Below are 24,146 nucleotides of genomic sequence, written 5' to 3'. Positions count from 1 at the left end.
TGAACACCTTGCCTTCTCTCTTCCCAACTCCATCACTGCCCTTCTTCTTTACCGCCCCCCCAAGCCCCACCCCTCTTTTCTGTCTGATCTCTCTGAACTCCTCACCATCGCTTCTTGTCTTTCCTCCCGCCTCCTTCTCACCGGTGACCTGAACATCCACGTTGACCAACCTGACTCCCCTCTGACATCTGACTTACTCTCTCTCCTCGACTGTTTTCACCTCACCCAGCACATCAACTTCCCCACCCACACCAAAGGCCACATTCTTGACCTAGTCTGCTCTTCCTCTCTACCCATCTCCAACCCTCACCCTCTCTTTTTCTCTCTCTCTGACCACCACTGCATCCTCTTCTCTGCTCCCCTGCCCCTACGCCGCCGCCCCAACAAACGCACCATCTCCTTCCGTAATATCAAATCCATTGACCTACCCACTCTCTCCCAGACTATATCCTCTGCCCTCCCCCCCCTGACTCCGCCCCCTCCTCTCCCGATGACTATGCCACCCTCCTCAATTCTGCACTCACTTACTCCCTTGACTCCCTGGCCCCCCTGAAAACCTCCACAGTCTCATTCACCTCCTCCTCCCCCTGGTTCACTCCCCAACTCCGCACTATGAAACAGACCGGCCGGCAACTGGAATGACTCCTCAAGAAAACCCACCTTACTGTCCACGCTGAACTCTACAAGCAGCACCTCTCCTCCTACCGTGATGCACTCCTAGCCGCCAAATCCACCCACTTCTCCACCCTAATCAACAGCACCAACAGGAACTCCCGCACTCTCTTCTCCACTGTCAAAAAGCTCCTACAACCCCCGGACAATAACACACTCTCCTCCCCTGAACTCTGCAACTCATTTCTCCACGCCTTCAACAGCAAAATCTCCAAAATCCACTCCTCCCTGACTGCCTCCATCGCCAACCCCTCCGCCCCTCCCCCCCCACTATCATCTTCCCTCCCCCTGACCTCCCCCCTCCCTCACTGCCTTCTCCCCTGTTGACTCCTCCCTCATCACCGACATTATCACCGCCTCCAAGTCCTCCACCTGCTCCCTCGACCCCCTCCCCACCCCCCTGACCAAGGCCTGCCTCCCCACCCTCATCCCCCACCTCACCTCTTCAATCAGTCACTCTCCCAAGGTCACATCCCCTCTGTCTACAAACTCGCCGCCGTCACCCCCATCCTCAAAAAGCCCACCCTCGACCCTGCCAACCTCTCCAACTACCGCCTTATCTCCAACCTGCCATTCCTCTCCAAGACCCTCGAGCGTATCGTCGCCACCCAACTTCACTCCCACCTTCACTCTCACAACCTCTACGAATCCCTACAGTCTGGCTTCCGTCCCTTCCACAGCACCGAAACCGCCCTCTCCAAAGTCATCAACGACCTCCTCACCTCCGCTGACTCCGGTGCCCTCAACATCCTAGTTCTACTAGATCTGAGCGCAGCCTTTGACACTGTGAACCACTCCATCCTCCTCCGAAGGCTGCGCCAACTGGGTGTTGAGGGCACCGCACTGGACTGGCTCACCTCATACCTCACCGACAGACAACAGTTCATCTCCCTCTCCGGTCACTCCTCCACCCTCTCCTCTGTTTTGCAGGGGGTCCCTCAGGGCTCAGTCCTCGGCCCCCTGCTCTTCATCTGCTATATACTCCCCCTTGGTCACATCATCCGTCAATTCAACCTGGACTTCCACTGCTACGCCGACGACACTCAGCTCTACATCAGCACCAAATCCCTCCAGAACCCACCACTCACCCACATCGAAAACTGCATATCCGCAATAAAAACCTGGCTAACCCACAACTTCCTCCAACTCAACAGCGACAAAACGGAACTCCTCCTTATTGGCACCAAATCCACCCTCAATAAAACCGGACCCATCACCCTCACCATAGACGACTCCACCATCACCCCCTCCCCCCTGGCTCGCAACCTTGGTTTCATCCTGGACCCCACCCTCTCCTTCGATCCCCACATCAGCTCCGTTGTCAAAACCTCATACTTCCATCTCCGCAATATTGCCAAAGTCAGACACTGCCTCTCCCCCCCTGCTGCTCAATCCCTCATTCATGCCTTCATCTCCTCCCGCCTCGACTACTGCAACTCCCTCCTCACCGGCATCACCTCCCGTTCCCTCCATAGACTCCAGATGGTTCAAAACTCAGCCGCCCGCCTGCTCACTCACACCCGGTCCCGCGATCACATCACCCCTGTCCTCCACTCTCTCCACTGGCTCCCCGTCAAGCAACGTATTGACTTCAAACTCCTCACCTTCAAAGCCCTCCACAGCCTAGCCCCCCCCCCTACCTGACTGACCTCCTCATCCCCCATCGCCCCTCCCGTACACTCCGATCCTCTTCTACTGCCACCCTCATCATCCCCCCATCCAGACTCAAAACCTTTGGTGACCGTGCTTTCTCCCGCGCCGCACCCCGACTTTGGAACTCCCTCCCCCAGACCATCCGAGACTCTCCCTCACTCCCCACTTTCAAAACCCGACTTAAAACCTACCTCTCAAGCCTACAACCTCCCCTACCCCTGACCACCTCCTCCTAACCACCACCCTCCGCCTCCCCCTCCCCCCTCCTGTTCTCTTCCTCTCCTCTGCCTCTCCATACAACCTTGCCCTGAATCGCCACTGTTATTTGTACCTGTTACCTGTATCTGTTGCCTGTTTCTGTTGCCTGTCTTTTGTTTACTGTTAAGCGTCTTTGAGTTCTGAAAAGCGCTATATAAAATAAATGAATTATTATTATTATTATTATTTATAACAGAAGGGTACTTATTAGATTTTATGTTTTAACTGAAACTTGGTTAGACCAAAATAATAGTGGACCCTGTCATAATTGTAATACCGATTAAGCATGCATACTATAGTCTCGCTGGCCAGCCTCCCCTCCCTTTCGTGAGAGGAGTCTGGCAGCGCAGGTCTCCATTGTGGAATTGCGATGGGCGACGCTTTGCGGCAGTGCCCTTGGAAAATAGTTTCCAACAATCCAACTTGCCATTTTCAGCATGTAGCAACGAGCTAGCGTGTAGGTTTCTGCCATTAGCTTGCTACCTAGTTAGCGTTGTTGACATGGTCGGAGCCAATGACGGAGCTTGTAATAACCGGGGAGCGGACATCCGGCAGCAAGTGAAACTGTCGCTCCAATGGGAGAGCAGCTGTAGAGCAGGGGAGGGCTTATCCCAGTAGCCTATTTCCGTGCAGCCAGACTCCTCTCACGGAAGGGAGGGGAGGCTGGCCAGCGAGACTATGCATACTATGACTGTACTCAAGGGCGCTTTCAGACCTGATAGTCCGCTAAAGTCCGCTTCCTTGGTTCACACCAAATGCAAAAATTATACATTGTTTTGTTTTCCAGCTGGTCTGGTTCGCTTTCACACCAGCCAAAAATCATGCAGACCAAATTGGGCTGTCAACCCTCCCAGACTGACTCTGGTAGTCTCCCAGGATGGAAAATATAACTTCCCAGAGATTTTTTGACGGGTGAAATTATGATGTGTGTGCTGTAGCCTACTTCACTTCGCCCCCTCCCCCCCGCCATTGGTCGGGACCGTTGTGCATTCTGAAATCCTGAAAAAATTAACCGATTGCTGTCATTGCACTTGCTCTGTATCCACAAGATCCATAACTGACATGTCCATGTCCCAAACATGCTAAAGAACCTGTCAATCAAAGACTGCGACCCTCAACGCAAGAGTCGGGCTGATATGTGTAATTAACAAGCGGTAATTTGGCTCCGTAATTTGCTAAAAATGAAACAAACCACCTACAAATAATACAATAATCATAAATAGCCTGATGAGGCTGCAATCAATCTTATCAGAAGAAGCTGGCTCAGATGAGAGACCATGCCTCCTTGCCCTACGCGAGGTAGCCTATAATGTTACTCTGTTGATGACAGCAATCATGCAAAAAGAATATATCATAATAATCCACGCCGTTTCACCAGTCACCAAAAAATTATGTGAAGAATGAAGATGTTGTTTTTAACCATAAAATGCTGGTCATAAGCTTATTACACACAGACCAGCTGACAACGGGAGCTCATGTAATCCAAAAATGCTTGAGGCTTCCTGGATTTGGATCGGATCAAGTTCGGATCACAGATCTAGATTTACTGTTGAATATTTTCTTCTTCTTTCTTCTTCTGTCACTCTTATGTGACATGTTTTATTATTATTATTATTATTGTTGTTGTTGTTGTTGTTGTTGTTGTTGTTGTTGTTGTTGTTGTTGTTATTATTATATTTCATTGTTTGTATGACATGTAATATACTTGTTGTCCTGGACCCCAGGAAGACTAGCTAATGGGGATTGATGAAGATGTATCCCTTCTCAACCATTTTAACGTGTGGTTCTTGATATGGGTGGTGACAATGTTTGGATGAAGATGAATGAAATGGAAGAATGAACACTAAATGAAATTGAACCTATTAGATAAATTAAAAATTATAACCCCATAAGCAACTATAATAACCTTAAAGTAATTTAGTAAGTTGAATGTCCAGAATGAAAAGCAAAGTTTAAAGCAGGACTAAACCCCAAAACGCTTTTTTCAGCTTTTAACCAATATATATGACTTTGGGGGTGGTGTGTGAAGAATTCTGGTCAAAATTTCCACATTTGAGACCAAACTGTTACCATTGTACCATTTGTATCCTTTTCAGCAGCATAAGTTCCCTCTATGGGTTGAACACTGCTTTTTTGTGTGCCCTCAAATGAATGGGATATTTGGTACATCGTGACGTCACGGTGGGGTTAGCACGCGCCCCACTCATGTGAAGAATTGTTTTTTCCCCCATTGATTATTACTGTAGTTCACGCGGCGCGAGCCCTTTAAGACCAATGCATCCATGGGTAATGCCTACTGTGGCTAATATTAGCCGCTAGTTAGTTATGTTATATGGCAGTAAAACGCCACTGAATGACCAAATTGATATAACTTTTAACCATTTCGAGTAACATTGTTTCCATACGGATCACCAGCGTTAGTTTGTTGTTTATAACGTGGCTATATTCATAACGTTTTCTATCTCGGATGCGTTATTTCGAATCCCACATAGGTTACGCCAAAACCACCCCCGAATTGTGTTCTGGCACAAATCGAGTGGGTTTCAGGACGAAACAGTCTCGAGCCACTAACGTTAACTTTAGAGCACAATATTCCTGGAATACAAGTTTAACTAAACAGTTACATGTCCTCTGCATTCTACATCAAATCAAGATATTACGGGTTGTTTTATTTTGTATGTTACATACTTATTGGCCAAGATATGTTACTTTATGGGGGAAGAATTCTGCCAGCTAAAGGAGGGAGTATAGGCGGCCATCTTGCCTGCAGAGTTTTCAAATCAATTAGAATGCAGTTTTGCAAGAAATCTGGGGGGTTTAGTCCTGCTTTAACAGTTTAATTCAACAATTTGCCAGTTACAGAAACAACTTATTTTTGATCACAACAGCATTAAGTACTATGACTGGAAAAGGCTGGAAAAGCCATTTCCAGGAGGAGACAGGTGTAATGACGCAGCAGCGTGCTTTCTCCTGGCGCTCTTCATCCAGGCTGCATCTCTACAGGGTTCCTAAAATACCAAGCATCTCCAAAAACGGCTATGTCCAGTACAGATCAATAACAGTATGCATTTCCAATCGGTCAGCAAATGAGCAGTAACAATATATTTGACCATGTACATTTAAGTCAGTGCATGGATACAAAAATGCATCCTCAGGTCATGGGTCAACAATGGGTCAACTCTAAGATCTAAAGATACTCGAGGAGGACAGCTGCTGTGAGTCTGTGTCTGTGAAACGGTCTTGACTAAAAAGCTTAGATCAGCCAATATCCAAAATGTGCAGTGTAAACCATTTATTTGAACTTAATTGTTTAATTGTTTATTTATTTATAAATTAATCATTTTAACCTGATCAATCCTCTTCATTCCTCCCTTTGAGACTTAAAGTCTCACGTAAAGTCTCATAAAATTTGGAATTTGGACATAATATAACTTAACTTAAAATTTGGAACAAAAAAAAATCAATGTCAGCTTAAACTTCACCCAAGCAGCTGTTCCCTCCATTCCCGGCACCTTAAAAAAAACAAAAAAAAACAGAACACCTCAGTGATCAACTCTTGCTATGAAACAATTCTATTAAATTTCTGAAATAATGATGTATTGAAAAATTCTCCACCAAAAATAATCAGACGGCTTACCAAAAGCACCAAAATAATACCCCAACTATTTTAACCCAAAAATAAACCAAAACCAACAAAAAATCCTAACTAACAAATGTGACTTTGTAAAAACAAAGAATAACAAAAATAACTTATTGAAAAACTTAAAAAGCTGAAACTAGAAAACATTTCACTGCCATTATGCCCAAATCCAGATTTAAACCAACTGTAGAAAAAAGTGTCAACATTAAAAAGTGTCAATAGTCGATACCTCCACTCTGCTCACATCTCTCTGCTTACATCAGCTCCTACCATCCCCCCTTTCTCATCCTCTGGAGCACCTGCGAACAGAACAGTCGTCTCCGTCCATTGCTTCTTTCAGACGGAAAACATCTAAATCCATTCACATAGCAGAATAGGACAGTTGAAACAGATGACAAACGTTTGTGCAATTGATCAGGAACCGGACATACCTCATGTAGACTCGGAACTTTGTTGTCATTTTTTTCAATCCAGCACATTGTCACTCATCTTTCCTGCTTCTGCCCCCAGACCATAGTCGAGAAGCACAGGGGAGGTTTCCTTTCCTCCAGGGCCGAAGTATAGTTTACTTTTAGCTTCGGGACCAACCACCCACAATACACATCAGACAGGAGACACAGCAGCACACCGGGACACACCTTTAGCCTTGAGACGTTGTTGCATTTATTACCGACTTCTTCCGTACAGTACAGTATTATTATTCTATGTGCTAACTTTGCTGTTAGACTTCTCCGTTCGTTCATTCATTCACAGCCTCTTCCTTGACTTCTCAACGTTGACTGACGCACGCACACGCCCACTCGCTCTCCAGGGGTGGAAGGAACGAATTACAACTACTCACGTTACTGTAATTAAGTACTTTTTTTTGGTACTTGTACTTTTAAAAGTAATTTTTTCAAGTCTGTAATTTTACTCTTACTTAAGTATGGATTGCACCATGTAATCTACTTCGTTACTTTTTAAATCATACTGAGTACTGAGTACAATTTGAATTAATTAAATCCAAACATCCAAACCTTTGATCTGCATTTTACACAGCCAATAAACTATCAAGTGATCGCAAACGGGCCAATGAAAACCATGAAATGGGGGGGGGGACACGCCCACAGGTTAGATGTTGTTTTCCAGCTTGGATAGGTGACATGACCACGCCAGAGACGGGGATTTAATCAGGAGACAATGACTCTCACCTGAGAGTGAGCAGAGGGGAGACGCTGATTGAGAACTGAAAAGGCAGTCAGTCTATGGCTGCGGTGTTGCTGCTGGAGCGTTTCTCTCATTGATACGGCTGGTGACTCTCTGGGACGAGGGAGACGTTCGCAGCTGGTTAGGGCTGCCGACGCTGAAGACAGCTAGAGAGGGGGAAGTTATCCCAGTGTGGCTGTAAGAGGGGAGGTCAGCTGCCTCCTGTACTAGTTAGTCAGGGCTGGGGCTGTAGGAGTGTCAACTGGCCGCCACTCTCCAGCCGATCCTCAGCAGCGGTACACTGCCGTATGCTGTCCACAAACTTTCCTGAGTCATCACTGACTTTGTCCAGCGCCGCCGACGAAGCCGTGATTGAGTAGCCTATTTTTATTTTTTTACCATATATATGTTTTATGTCTGTGTTTGGGTCCTGTCTTTGTTTATTTGTTAGCTTATAGGTTTTAGATAATATAGTGACTTTTGTATTGCCCTTCGGTTTCCTGTGTGGGATCATTACAGCCTCTTTGACATTGGACAGGCTCACAACATATGTTGTTGTGTTTCTGACTTGGATTGTGGTTGTTTCCACAATCTTTCCAAATCCTTACTACTGTACTGTACAGCCACCCTAGTGATGTCATCAAGGAGCGCAATAGTTGGCAAAAAGGTGAAATGTTCATCCTTCTAGCAAATCTAGGTAAATTTCAGACTTGAAAGCAGTGTCCTGTCTTTTCTGAGGTGACATGCAAATTAACTAGATTCATATGATCAAATGTTTCCTGTCCTCTTTAAGAGTCAAATGCTTACCAGTATTATTAAAAATGAATGACATCTTTGGGATAAGCAAACCTTCAGCAGGTGTGACTGACAAACCCCTCCCACCCACCAGTTTTCAGTTATTTAGGGTTTTGCTCCCTGTTGATACTAAGAAGCGATTGATATTTCATTCATATCATTTATTAGATAAATATGCTTTGTTGAAAGTGTAGAATGTAGTTTCTACATGGATCTCCCATTTCAAGTGAATGCCTGTGACAGCCTGCTATTAAAAATCGATGGTTAAAAAAGTAACTAATACTCTGAGTAGTTTTTTAGAAGAGTACTTTTTACTCTTACTTAAGTATATTTTTAACACCAGTACTTTTACTTGTAATTGAGTAATATTTCAGTAAGGTAACAGTACTTCTACTTGAGTACAAACTTTCAGTACTTCTTCCACCACTGTCGCTCTCTCTCGCTCCACCACTCACTCGCTACGTAAAATCACTAGCACCTCCCATTCTCTTAAATGGCTACGCACGTTATTATCCTGATTCCATAACAATATTCACACCAAAGGTAGTATTGAAGAAAATATGACCTTTTCCGATGATTTGGCTACGTTTGATAGCGCCCTATGACATCGGGGGAGAGAGGGGGTGGGGGGCATATAACGTTTAGTACCCAGCCCAATAAGTGCCTCATCTCCTAGTTATAAAGCCTACAGTAGCCTAGCCAGGACCGGCGCGTGCCATTCTGCCGCTCTAGGCGAGAACAAATTATGCCGCCCCCAATTGGCAACACCATACCAGCATCAAAGTATGCATGACGCAATATGCAGGCATTTTGCACATCCATATAGCCTACCTACAAAAATAACGCGCCACAGGTCTGCACAGGTCTGCATAATAACTCCAATAACCACAGCAGTCATGATACAGCACAGCTATTTTCCCAATAATCATATTTTTCAGACCCTCAAACTATGCAAATCTCTCTTATCTACCACTTTCTCATGTGCATAAAACACGGAATGTGCGCACGGCGGCGCAAGCACAGTAATAGGCCTATAAGACTCACAATGTATTTAGCCTATAGCCTATATCATCAGCAGATTCACAACTTAAACAAAGGCGAGTTGTTACGAGCTGTTGGCAAATAAAGCTTGTTTACCTTTCAGAAGTGGACACCAGCGGGAGGTCTTTAAATAAATCCAATCATCCTCTATTAGGATTCTCTCTGCCAGTTCATTTTATATGGAGATTGTTGCCAGTCCATTAAGTCTGTCTTGTTTCATTGTAGGCTACTACTGCAGAGGTAGTTTCAACTTTGAGAAACTTCAGATATTGTATCTTGGAATTTTGGTCTCTCCAATGAATGGGCAGCCAAAGTGCGCACTGCACAGGGAAACAGATTGTTTTGGAACCCAGAAACAACGTTAGAAATATCGCGCTAATTTACTGATTACACTAATACTGGTACACACATATGAGCACATGGCCTAGGCTACCTTAACCTAAAGTTAATAACTCATAGTAAATTAGTCTACTTGTAGGCTACTGTATGTCATTTCATTTACTCTGTGTGCCTTTTCCTCAATCAAGCTGATGGAGAAGGCATGATGACCCGCCCTCCTCTGCCTCTGATTGGCTAGTAGTAGTGCTTGTTTAGGCATGAGGAGTGATGATTGGTTGGGTTAGGGTAAGAATATCAGGGTAAGCCAATCAGAGGCATAGTAGGGCGGGCGGTTCGTGCCGCGGACAGCGGGGAGAGAATGGATCTAGCAGGGAAGAGCATGGAAGAGGCAGAGCGCTGGAGAATATTTGGAGAGCTGCAAGTGAAGGCGCACAATTTGCCGCCCCTCCAAGTGCCGCCCTAGGCGGTCGCCTATGTCGCCTATATGTACGAACCGGCCCTGAGTCTAGCCAACTGCATATGTGTCAACAATTCCAGCTCTGAAACAATATAAAGCGATGATAAACGTTTCCAGTCAATGCACCAAGCACCAAGCAAACAGCAGGACCGAGTGAGGGCCTGTACACAGTGCATAGGAGCAGCGGTTTACGTGAAAGGAAGGAATGGGAGATACCAAGTCCAGTCACCATACAGGTAAACCATAGATATAAATAGGGGAGTAAACACGAATTTTGGAATGAAAAAACGCATTTAAAAATACAAAAAATTAATGTTGTATAACCCTCCCTAAAGCCAAAATAAAAAACAAGTCCCTCCCCAGTACTCAAAAAAATATTTGATACCCCTCCCCCTTTCTGCACCATACCCCCCCTCTCATAAATAACGAACAGTCCCTTACATGACCTCAACACCTTGTTCAAGTTCTGTGGCTCCCACAAAGTTCACCATAAAGTGTCCTCTTTTCTGCATCCCAGCTGGAAGTCAGGCGTCAGCTGTCACATAGACTCACATGTCCTCAGTTTTCTCCACGGTGGGGATTGGGGATGGGAGTGATCTCCCACTGCAGAGCAATTGACACACAAACCAAACAAAAAACAAAAGTTATGTTAAGTTATCCTTTATTTATCCCCTTGGGGAAATTCATCCTCTGCATTTGACCCATCCTCTACTAGGAACCTTCCTAGAACTAGGAGCAGTGGGCAGCCACTGTGCAGCGCCCGGGGACCAACTCCAGTTCTTTTGCCAGTACCTTGGCACCACTGACAGGAGTATTAACCCTAACATACATGTCTTTCTTGATGGTGGGAGGAAACCGGAGCACCCGGAGAAAACCCACACGGACACGGGGAGAACATGCAAACTCCACACAGAAAGGACCTGGGACGGACCGGGGTTCGAACCCTGGACCTTCTTGCTGTGAGGCAACAGTGTTAACCACTGAGCCACCGTGCCATCAAAAAACGAACAGAGACAAAGGGCCCTATCGTTGTACGGCGCTATCGTTTGCGCTGCCTTTGCGCTGCGTTTGCGCGCCTCTCATTGCTATCTTCCCAGCGTCTAAGCTATCGTCTGCCTCCACCGTCCAGTTTTGCGCTGTGATGACACAGGTGTAGACGTGGCCCAGGCATGTCGGTGGGCCTCTAGCCTATCATGTGTCTCGCGCAAGTGTCATTTAGCGCTGTGGGGAAGATACCGTCGGTATGTGCCGAGCGCAAAGAGGGGTTCGGGAGTTGCCCGTTCCAAAATAGCCCTTCCAGCGCAATGTGTTTGAAAAAATCGCCTTGGGTGCTCTCAATTTTAACGCCATGAAATTAGGGATGCACCGATCGATCGGCACGTGACCGGAAATGGCCGATTTTCACGTGATCGGCCTCGATCGGTGATCTGTTCCGGTCACTCTAAATAGCCGATTCTGTGAGCCGATTTTCACATGACGTGCGCGCACCCCAAAGCACCGAGACAGGCACCCAGCCACCACACACACGCCAGCAGCATACCTTCCTCGTTGTGGATTTTTTTCACCGTCAGTGAAGTAGACAAAGCTCGCAGTTTGTCACACATGCAAGTCGAAAATAAGCCGTGGAGACAGAGGTGCGGCCGTGTCCCGCTCGGCTGGAGTCCAGTCAGAGCGGCTCGCTTCACCTCACTGGCCCCCCTCTCTCTGCTCTCTCTCCCCGGGAAGCGGTGCTCCAGCAACCCGCCACCGCGCACAGCCGGCTTGGCGAGGTGAACGCGAGCATTGTGTCCAGTATGTATAACCATTCCCCGACCTGCTTTTCCATTCCACATCAGCGCTGCTGCCTCAGCCTGTCAAGTCATGTTGTAACGTGACGTGGATACAGGAGAGACTATTTGTTTCGTATTGCAAATAGAACGACATGAGAATGACGGACATAATAATAAAAATGCATGGGACTCACAAGTGTGCAACGTTTTCTGTGCGTGACGATATTTTTTCGGATGGCAGATAAAAATACGCATACCAAACTTCGGACTGTGTGTAAACTCCGCCTGATATTCAGACTGAAGATCGTTACTGTAACTCATAAACTCATTTCCCCTCTACTCAAGAGGACTGGTCTGGAGCCAGTATATAAACTCCTTGTCCATGGATCATTTTGATGTTCTGTTGCACCTGTTTTCTTTTGGAAAAGTAAATGCATGATAGCTGTGGGATATAGGCTATTGGATTTAATTTAATTTTTGTATTCATTGTATTTGCACAAAAAAGCTCTGTCCAGTAGCCTAACCTGGAACACTTTTATTTTGAGATGTGTTTGAGTGAGAAGGTCCTACTTCATGCAAATGATAAGAATTGTTTATTTGTTTATTTGGATCCCCATTAGATGTAAGAATTGTTCTATGAATCTTAATTTTTAAACAAAGTTACAAAAACGTTTGTGTAAGCTGTCAATTGTTGTTTTTAGAAAAAAAAATCGGAATCGGCAAAAATCGGTATCGGCAAGTCAGACTATTCAAAAATCGGAAATCGGAATCGGCCAAGAAAATGGCAATCGGTGCATCCCTACATGAAATAGCTGGTCTTAGCGCAAACGCAGATGTACGCCTGAGCGCAGACAGTCTCCACATCTCCGTGCAGTGCAGGAAATCCTTGCTTGGATCCATTTACGCATGGCATATGTCACTCTCCACTCGTGCCTGCACACACTCTTCTCTCCTCGGAATGTCACATTGATTTTCAACTATAGCCTACATCAGTGGCGCCGGAACGAGTTTGCAATTAGGGGGATTTTTTTTTTTTTTTTGTCAAAACAAATTTTTTTCATTTTTTTTCATTTTTTTTTTTTAACAAATTAACATTGACGTTTTTTTTTTTTTTACGTCTGGATGACTTTTAGCCATATTTAGAGGAATATCTAATTTTAAATTAACATTAGGATTATACTGTAGTGATGTCATTATTCTGTATTTTCTCCTTTTCTCACTCACTTGGTGACCTGCTCTCCCTTTAGGTCATTTTACAATTACACTACAACAGACAGCAACACAGGCAGAAACACTGAACTTATTATTATTATTATTATTATCACTTTGAAACACAGTGCAAAACTTGTCATCTCAACACAAAAATAAAATAACAATAACCGTATACGATTATAGCAGCAGCCAATGACAGTGAGTGCAGTACAGAGTCCGGGTCTGTCTCTCTCTCAGGTGTAATAATCCCACAATGATCACGGCTTTAACAAGTGTCACAGGCTGTGTAAACAGTGTAAAGTGGGCTCTCTGTAACTTGATCCCTGGGTCTGTCTGTCTCAGGTGTAATAATCCCACAACGATCACGGCTTTAACAAGCATCACAGGCTGTGTAAACAGTGGGCTCTAAGCGGCAGTTGCCCCCTCAGATTTAAAAAAAAAAAAAAAAAAATTAGGGGGACCAAATTTTAAGGGGGACAAAATGTCCCCATGTCCCCCTTGGTCCGGCGCCAGTGGCCTACATTGCAGAAAAAACACACCTTGATTTAAAAATGAGAATTCGTTTGTCATGGTTTTATTAGGCTACATAATTCCTGACCATACAGGTTTGTGGTGTGAGGTAACAATAGATTGCTTTTGAGAAAGTTGTGACGGTGTTGTGCCAAGCTGCCTCTCCCCACCCTGGCCGGCCCAAAACACCCAGGGCACCTACCCACACCCACCCCACCACCAAGCCCACATACCCGTCCAGCTCCCACCTTCTCGGGGGAAAACCCCCCCTCCAGCACCCGGCGCACACAGACCCTCGATCCCCTAATCCAATTCAAAACGCATAATTTTTTTGCACAACACCTGTGTCCGGCCAGTACAGTAACCTTCTCCACAGCGCGGATGGCAGCTGAAGTCCCTCTCGCCATCAAGCAGACAGTGACAGAAGCATGTGTCTTTATGTGCGCAAAGGGAAAATGACAGACTAAATTGGTGGGATTCGATGTATATATATTAATAGAAACGAATAGAAAATAGCTGATTAATAAAATGTGTGCTGGTGGAACGAAATTCAACTTCTTCAAATAGAGCAGCATCACTCATCACGGCTCTCAGTATGCTGCGTAATTACGCATGCAGTATATTACAGCAGCGGAGATAGAAGAGAGAAAAGGGATAAGCATACAGATGTTTTCTCTCTCCCTCTTTCTCTCTCTTACTCCCTCTCAGTGAAGGAGGAAGCTGCTGACGTGACGCTGTGGTTTTATGGGCATGACCACACCTCCACTATGCTTTTGGGCATAAACACATACGGAGATGTGCGCCGAGATGATGTGATGCCCAGTGGGCTGACACACCCACAATTAGGGCTTTGCGCAGCGCTATTCCAGCGCAAAACAGGCACTAACGCAAAAGTACCGCCGGTGGGAAGATAGAGCCCAAAGTCTTTCGTATAAAAAATGTCATCCTCCTATTTTCATCAAGATGGGCATAGATGTTCTAAAAATTACTCAAAAACTGAAGGGGGAAAAAAAAGGACACACACAAAAAACCTAGTATATAAAGTAAAATAAAATCCCCAAAAAGTATTAGCTGCTTTTGGCAAAAAAAACAAAAAAACACTGTAGACTACAACACATTATAGGCAAAACTTTGCAAACAAATTAACTTCCCCCCTCTTCACACTGTGAAAACAAAAGTCTTTTAAACCAGCTCTATAATTTTTGCTGATATGTAAGTAAAAACTTATAACTGAAACATAATCAACTTGGGAAGTTATGATATTTTTTGCCATTAAACAAAGATCTTACCAGTTTCGTCTGTATTGCATCAAAACAGCAAATTAACATGAAGCCTTCTTTTTCTGTAATTACACACACAGATTATAACCTATCAAGTTATTAAGGACCCAGGACCCAAGGTTTTAAAATGGATAAAATGAATAGACCACTGTAAATGCATGTGCACAGTGTTCAGGAGGCTGATTGGAACACCAGTCTTACAGACAAACAATCACAATTGGTGAAGGAAGATAGCATTTCCTTTCACGTCCTTCAAAATAAAATGCAAAAATACATTTCAGTTTAAAAGACATGAGTCCAACCGACAATAACTTGTGAGATAACGTAAAAAAGTTCCATAGCAAAACACGAGAAAAAAAAAACCCGAACATGAAGTCACTGAGACTTTCGCCAGCAAATATTGCAAAAACCCCAAAAAGTGAAAAATAAAACACCTCCCTTTGCTCAGCTGCTTCCACACAGCTCCTCTCAGCAGCTTGAGGAAAGGTCAGTAGCTGTAGCCAAATTGGGCTGTGTCGTATAGTGGCTGCCTGCAGTCACCATAAAGTCATGGGATCACTGCAGATTGATCCCACTTCCAGACCTGTTCGGCTCGGCACACGGAAAAATGTAAGAAAGTGTATCTTAATGCATCATGCATGTTTGTGCGTGGCTCTGAAGCCCTCAAACGCTTACTTCAAAGCAGATCACATGAAACACTGATCGATGACATTTAAATGCACGCAAAAACAAACGGTAAGCTAATGAAAAATCTATTCAACGCAAACGCAATAAAGGCTTTGGCAATTTGGAAAATCTATAGGCCTATTTCCTAATTTAATAAAAGTTCACTTTTTTTATAGCCTAAATGCAAGTTATAGTCTATGTAAATGGTTTTGAATAGCCTATTATATATACAGGATTCTAATTGTCAGAATCAGAATCAGAATCACTATTGCCACAATATACAAGTTACATATGAGGAATTTGTCTTGGTGCCTGCATGCCATACAGTGATCAAGTCAACACAAAAAAGACTCAATATTGCTAGTGCAAAAGATCATATATACACAATGTGCTTAAGTGTGTGTGTATGTACATTAAAATCAATATACATTAAAGACCCACATGAGTTCATATTCCGAGGCAACTTGTGTCTGCACAAAATCTACACGACATTAGCAGTCAGAGTTAGATCGGCATTAAAACGTGAAACTGATATTAAGTTAGAATAAGTTAAAACTACAGTTTAAAGCTAGTATTAACACGTTCACTGCCAACGACGTGTTAACACGTTTTCAGAATCCAGCTGTTGACTGCCAACGACGTGTTAACACGTTTTCAGAATCGATTTTTTTTTTTTGACGGTGGGATGTGCATCTAACCCTTTTACATCTCTTATATAAGTATTGGACGTGTACAACGTGTACAACCCATTCCACCGACCCACTAAGTGGCGACAAGGAAGGAGGAAGGCAAGCAAAAAGCAGTGTGACGAAGCCATTCTCATGAAAATGGATTGGCGAAAACGCTTTCGTTTTCGCGCTGATTGCTGGCAGTGCGGGATTGCAAATTTGCATAATATATTACGGATGGAACACACTTTGAAACACGCAGCATAAATATGACCAGAATCGCAAAAGCTTCATCAAAGCTCTCAACCAAAACTCCAAGAAGCAAGCGAGTCCAACCAGACTTCCTCAAAGAGCGGCCGCGCAGACAGGCACACAGCCGCACAGCAGCAGCAAAGCAGTGAGACTGGTGACAAGCTTGTGACACGGCGCTGCAGCCAAGAAGAACGCCCACGGAGGGAGGAGTTGGAAGCAGAGGGGAGTTTCTGCTGTTATGGAGGAAATTACTGTTCAAAACTATTGTTTAGGTCTTACTGATGCCAAAAATGAATGATTAAAGTGACTGTTCTATCGAATTTCACAAAAAGCCGTTTATCTCTGAATATTTTTTCTGACGCTGAAACCATGCTGTATCCAACTGCTAATGCTTACATAACTACTAACTCTACAAACTAACTCTTTTAGACAGAGAAAGCACACATTCTATTAGTTCTTTTTAGATGATTGGTGTTCACGAAGTCCTAACAGAAAAGAATCCTCGGCTCTTGTAAAATGAGCCAGAATCCTCAAAAAAAAAACTGGCAGAACCTACCTACAGCATTGAAAAACGGCTGGCAGTCAATGTGTTAAGTTTAAAACGAAGTTTCATTTCATTTTAACACGTTAACTGCCAACGACGTACTGATACGTCAAGCAGAATCCAACCGTTGACTGCCAGCGACGTATGGATACGTCAAAAAAATCGTTTTTTTTTTTTTGACGGTGGGGCGTTGATCAATCCCTTTTACGTCTCCTATACAATTATTGGAGGTATTGAATGTGTATAATCTATTTTACCGACCCACTAAGTGTTGACAGTGCTCCCCCAGACGAGCGAAATCAAAGAAAAAGGGAGCAAGCCATTCAAGGAAATGGCGAGGCGATTTTACAGTATTACATTCTCATGAAAATGGTTGGGGGAAAACGCTCTCGTTTTCGCGCTGATTGCTGGCGATGCGGGATTGCAAATTTACATAATACATTACAGGTGGAACACACTTTGAAACACGCAGCATAAATATGACCAGAATCGCAAAAGCTTCTCTCAACCAAAACTCCCAAGAAGCGAGCGAGTCCATGCCGACTTCCTCAAACAGCAGCCTGCAGACAGGCACAGGACAGCAGCAAAAGCACTGAGACTGTGACGGCCGCTGCAGCCAAGAATAGGGAGGAGTTGAAGCAACTCTGCCTCTCGCTCTCTCCCTCTCTCTCTCTCTCTCTCTCTCTCGCTCTCTCTCTCTCCCTCCCTCCCTCTCTCTCTCTCTCTCTCTCCCTCTCCCCCTCTCACTAGGATTAAACCTAGTGCGTCTCCCTCCCGAGAGGGAGGGAGAGAGAGAGAGAGGGAGGGAGAGCGAGAGGGAGGGAGAGAGAGAGAGAGAGAGAGAGGGAGGGAGAGCGAGGGGAAGGGAGAGAGAGAGAGAGAGAGAGAGAGCGAGAGGGGGAGGGAGAGAGAGAGAGAGAGAGAGCCAAAAATGAATGGTTAAAGTGACAGTTCTATCGAATTTCACAAAAAGCCGTTTATCTCTGAATATTTTTTCTGATGCTAAAACCATGCTGTATTCAACTGCTAATGCTTACATAACTACTAACTCTACAAACTAACTCTTTTAGACAGAGAAAGTACACATTCTATTAGTACTTTTGAGATATTGTATGTTCACAAACTCCAAGCAGAAAATAATCCTCGGCGCTTGTAAAATGAGCCACAATCCTCAAAAAACGGCTTGGCAGAAGCTACCTACAGCAAGAAAAAAACGGCTGGCAGTCAATGTGTTAATTTAAAATAATTATAAAAAAAAAAAAAAAAAAAAAAATCAGTGCAATTTATCATCGGTCCAAGCCAACCAGGCCCTAGTTACGAGAGTCACAGTCTACTGTGTGAAGGGAGGGGAGTGGGGGGGGAGGCAGTGAGTCTCTAGTGGGAGGGGCTTTCGGGCCTTATTGGTGAGGCCGATGGCAGTTGGAAAGAAGCTGCTCTTGTGGCGGGTGGTTTTGGTCTTTGCAGACCTCAGCCTCTTGCCGAGGGGAAGTGCTTGAAAGAGCTTGTGGCCAGGATGGGAGGGGTCGGCCATGATTTGACATGCGCGTTTCAGTGTCCTGGCTGCATGTAGATCCTGGAGGGATGGCAGGTTGCATTCAATGAGCTTTTCAGCACATCGGATGATGCGCTGCAGTCTGTTTATATCCTTCACCGTGGCAGCGGCATACCAGACGGTGATGGAGGAGGTGAGGATGGACTCAACGATGGAGGTGTAGAATTGTACCATCGTGGTCTTTGGCACTTTGAATTTTTTCAGCTGCCTCACAAAGTACATCCTCTGTTGCGCCTTTTTGGTGAGGGCCCTGATGTTCAGCTCCCACTTCAAATCGTGGCTGATGGTGGTCCCCAGGAAGCGGAAGGACTCCACGCTGTCCACTGGGGAGTTGTCCAGGGTGATGGGGGGAGGAGGGGCTGTTTTTTTTCTATAGTCCACAATCATCGCACTGTTTTTGGGGCATTTAGCAGCAGGTTGTTTTCGCTGCACCAGGTCGCAAGGTGGTCTACCTCCTGTCTGTATTCAGACTCGTCGCCGTCTGTAATAAGCCCTATGGTGTCATCGTGTTATCGTGAGATAAATCAAAATAAGTTTGGCAAATCAAATCTTTCTAAGTTAAATTTTCCCCCATAAAATAACCCCCCCCCCAAGACTATGGCCTAGATAACTTTTAATTATATTAATAACATTGTCCTATATTTCATAGCCTAAGTATATATGTAGCCTATGTATATAGCATAAAGCCCTGCAAATGAATGAAAATAACTATTAGCCTCTAATCCTGGTCAATTTGAACAAAAATGACTTGGCTGGCTTCCTGGTTTCCTCCAGTCCAGTCTCAAAAGATGTCTCGAATTCCAAGCTCTCGTGTGGAATTTTTACGGCCTGTTACTCTCTACTTCAACCCCCTGCAGCAGACAGACTACACACACTCACCCTCTCCTTCTCAGAGATGGGCGAAAATACATCATAAAGTATTTTGATACAAATTACAAATACTTGCTCAAAAAATTTATCACAATACAAATACAAAATACTGGTCTGAAAAATGTATTTGAGATACAAATACGTATTTTGTATTTTGAAAATACATAAAAATACATTTTATAAAAACTGATAAAGAGCTGCAACAATAAGTTAATCCATATCAATTAATTGCCAAATTACATTAATTGCCTGTTTTAATAATCTATGCATCATGTTGAGCCATTTCTGTAAGGAAAATGTCCTAATTCTCTGATTCCAGCTTCTCAAATGTGAAATTTTCTGGTTTCCTTAGATGGTAAATCATGTCTTAGTCCTCTGTGACAGTATTCTCCTTTGTGTACCCTCTAACACATTACAGTTCTTTCATTTCAGTTTTAACTGTTTTTCAGCACAGCTTATTTCTCCCTCACTTCAGCTGTTAATCACCTTCTGTGAGGGCTTTTGACTTACAGGCAGCATTTCTACATGTTAACCTCAAGTTTTGGAACTTTGACCATGTTAACCCTAGATATCTGACATCATAACAGTATCCCTGGAGATGATGTGCCGTGGCTGCAGAAATCGCCGGCTCCACGGGCTCACAAAATCATGACTGACAGACAGACAGACACCGCCCACCCACCTTGGTGCCATCGTGCAAATGTGCGCCATCGGCTCATACTACATCAGAGTTGCTCGAGTGACATCACTGATGACATCACAACTGCCTGAGTGACATCACAGTTGGCAAATCAGTTGCTCGAGTGACATCACTGATGACATCACAATTGATCGAGTGACATCACTGATGACATCACAATCATGACCCACACTGCCGCCACACACACTGCCACCCACTTTGCCAATTTTAATTAAGAAGATAATTAGTTGTGTCTTTCTTATATGATGTTTGAATATGCAGTAAACCGTTCCATTTGCAGATAGGCCAGTGCATGCAATATCTAATCATCAATTTATATTAGTAATTTATCTCTGGGGGAATTTCCACCAATACAAGGCTTCATACTAGACGAAGAAGTGATGTGAAGTCTGACTCAAGACCCACCCTACTCTGCCTCTGATTTGTGGTTGAGTTTGTTCTGAGGGTAAGCCAATCAGAGGTAGAGTAGAAGTGACATGTCACTTTTTTTTCTCTCCACAGTTTACACCTGTGTCAATGGTAAGAATGTGTCAATTTGAGAATAAAATGACATAAAATTAAAGAAAAAAGTATTTATGTATTTATGTATCACCTAAATCCACTTTAAGGCTTCTCTAATCCTCCACCCATCTAATCCTAATTCCTGATAATGTCAAATAATTCCCCTAAAAGAAAATAAACCCCTATGATCATATCTTACCTCCTTGTTGCAACTGAACTCCTCCAAGTCCAGGAACCGCCACTCATGTGCCTTGACGTCATAAGGACACAAGCGCGAACTCCCTCAAGTCAGTCTGTGCACAAAATAATAGTCGAACCAAATAGACAAAACAGACGTGTCTCGGTATACCTTAATCCCAATGGCCAAAACCGGTATCTCATCTTTAAGCAGCACATCCATCTGCCTGTAATTTGTCCGTCACTGTTAACAGCCTGACATGCTAATCTGAAACAACGATGTAACATCTGCACCACGCAGTTAATTTAACCACACCTTTAACAGCTTGCCACGCTCCATTCCTCTGCATCAGCGTAGCTATCACTGCATGAAATACTTGCTTTCCAGGCAAGTAAATTACCACAAAGTGCTCAATTTGCGGACACTTTGGTTGTACTTTCCCCCCACTTTTCCAGTCCAGTAAAAACCAGGAACCATACCAGCCATTCACACCCTGCATGGGCCATTCATATGAATGGCCTGTGGCAGAGGGCACTTAACACCTCTGAGGGGGGCATTCAGAGGTGCATTTCAATGTGATGACTCCAATTATCAGTTTGGAGACAGCCAGGCTCATAGCCATTGGCTCAGGCCTGATCTATAGAACCAATCGGTTGATTGTATTTGTAGCTGTTTGTGTAGTTTTCATCCAATGAATGACCAGGGGCGACATCCATTGGGACAGCCCCTGGCCATGGGAAGCCATTCATTGGATGAAAACTACAAACACAATCAACCGATTGGTCCGATAGATCAGCCATGAGCCAATGGCTATATAGGACAGTGAACCCCCCCCCCCCCTTATTATTAATACAATGATTTTCATAATAATAAATTGTGTGTACATAAGCCTACATAAAAAACTGCACTTACTGGAAATACTTTCATGTTATTGTTGTTACCCTATAAGGCAGAGGTGCTCAAATTATTTCCTATGAAGGACCCAAATGAATCTGGATGGATGTGTTCAAGTTATGTGAAATTACATTAATTTATTTATTTCATAGACCATTTACATTCTAAATCTAAAATAGGTCTTCTATTGTCATGTATTCAAGCTTGCTTTAAAAATTAGCCTGCCATAGCCTCTGAAAGACAGTAATGTTGGTATTTTCCACACTGCAATATTGAGATCAATGTATTGGGAGAGAGGAAAAATACATAATTCGAGAAATAGGTAGAAAAGCTTATGCTTTAATATAAAACACCACACAGAAAATGAGAAAAAAAAACACTGCACACAGGGGTCCTTGCCCAAATTCAATAAATGCTTAAGATGAGTGTTACATGCAAACACTCAAAAACACACACACACACACCACACACCACACAGTGCTTTTTGGCCAGCGCCAATGTCCAGTGCCGATGCTCGTGAACGGTTTACTGGTTTAAATGTCTTTTGGCATCTGGTTTTATTTTTTGGGGTGGGCGTCTCTCTGAAGATGGTCCCTGTAGACGCGGTGGGTGGGGTGTCATGTGGGAGGCTGCGTGCTGAGGAATGGCGTCCAGTCTCTCCTGTAGCACAGCACACAAGTTACCCAGCTCCTGACTGCGAAAATACGGACGCCGCACAATCCACACCATCACACCATCTGCACTGCCATCCTCTTCATCGGACATAAAATCGTGAGAGACGCCCCTCCACATATCCTTTTCCAAGTCTGTCAGCACCTTTGTCCTCAGTGTGTAGAGCTGTAAACAGAAACGCACACAGTCAGAAACTGCAAATAAGTAGTTTGTTACGCGTTGCAGTAACAAAACAAATGCCTTCAAGTTAAAGGAACAGCTCACCCTAAAAAAACTAAAATTACATATTTTTCGTCTTACCTGTAGTGCTATTTATCATCTATATCGTTTTGTGTTAGTTGCTTGAGTTTTGGAGATATCTGCCGCAGAGATGTCTGCCTTCTCTCCAATACAATGTAACTGGATGGCACTTGGCTTGTGGTGCTCAAAATGGCAGAAACATACATTATAAAAACTCACAGCAATGCCTCTTTCCAGAAATAATGGCCCGGATACTCAAGATAATCTACAGACCTAGTTATGAGCAGCTTCATGTAGGAACTATTTTCTTTTAACTAAACTACTCCCACAGCTGCTAGCTAGCTGCCTAGCAGCTAGTGGGTGTAGTTCGGTCTAAAGTAAATAGTTCCTACATGTAATGGCTCATAACAAGGTTTGTGGATGATCTTGAATAATACCAGGTCATGACTTCTGGGAAAGAGACATTGCTGTTAAGTTTTTCAAATGTATTTTTTTTGTTGCTAATAGGTATTTTGGATCTTACCCTCAATCTTCTGGCTCGACTCCGCGATGCAATCTTTGCAGCGTTCGCCTTCTCCTCGAGCCCAGGTTGGGTGTACCGGAATCTTCTCCTAACACTCTCAAACCAGGTCTTACAGGCAGCTGAAAAAAAATATTAAATTAATATGTTACAAATACAAAATTGTCTTTCAGAACTGCGCCATGTCTTTGTCTCTTTACATTTCCATATAGGTATATAAAATATAGGCTACTGATATCTATAGACACACACACTAGAGCAGTGGTTCCCTAAACTGACACAAATTAGACCACTGAACCCGAGTTACTTACTCAGAAGGACATCGTGGTCCAAAGTGTAGAAGTCTGCACTCGCAGCCAGGGCTCCCATCAAATATGAGGTCACCGCCACATTGTGTGGATGGCTCTATCTGTGAACACAAATGAAATAGAGAACAGAACAGATGTATTTACTTTTATACAGCCCAATGTATAGCACACTTTTGTTATGAAGAAGAGAGAGTGGATTGAAATCGTACCCATGCTGTGCATCATACTTCTTGCAGTTTGCTTCTGTGTTGTGCAACAAGCGCACTCTTGCCGAGAGAGAGAGAGAGAGAGAGAGAGAGAGAGAGAATGAATTACCACAAGCAACATAGGGTGCTGTGAAGCCATGCCGTAGCCTATTTGAATGTACAACCATTACTTAATTTATTTTACTTAATCATCATTATTATATTATATTCTTACCGAAAGTTTGGTGTTGTGAGGACGTCGTCTTTTCCTTGGATTCTCTTTATCCCCACGGACAATGCAACTGGCTTCCAGCGCCTTTACTCTCTCCTCCAGAGAATCGCAACCGACGCAAGGCTTGTTGTTCTTGCTGGTTAGCTCTTCAGACTTAAGTGTAACTTTGCGTGAAAGTTCACTGAATTGCAATAGCAATCTCTTCTCCAGGGCAATGTCTCTGGCTGAGGGACTGACTGGAAGAAGGCACTCACACACCAGCCATTGTCCTGAGGTGTTACCTATTAAGTAAATCGCCCAACCCCCCCCCCCCAATCCAGGACCAGGATTGTCATTTGCATGTGAAAGCCTCC

The 24,146-nt window shown here is 44.1% G+C and overlaps 1 protein-coding gene across 1 annotated transcript in view; it reads left to right on the top strand.

Moving 5' to 3' along the window:
• Positions 1–24,146, top strand: part of LOC310784097 (NLR family CARD domain-containing protein 3-like) — a 153,217-nt gene that overhangs the window by 65,894 nt on the left and 63,177 nt on the right. The gene's annotated exons all lie outside the window — the stretch shown is intronic.

The sequence above is a fragment of the Poromitra crassiceps genome (assembly GCF_964638095.1).
Source record: "Poromitra crassiceps genome assembly, chromosome: 10".
Lineage (NCBI taxonomy): Eukaryota > Metazoa > Chordata > Actinopteri > Beryciformes > Melamphaidae > Poromitra > Poromitra crassiceps.
The sequence above is the reverse complement of the archived record's forward strand: the minus strand, read 5'-3'. Positions and strand labels throughout refer to the sequence as shown.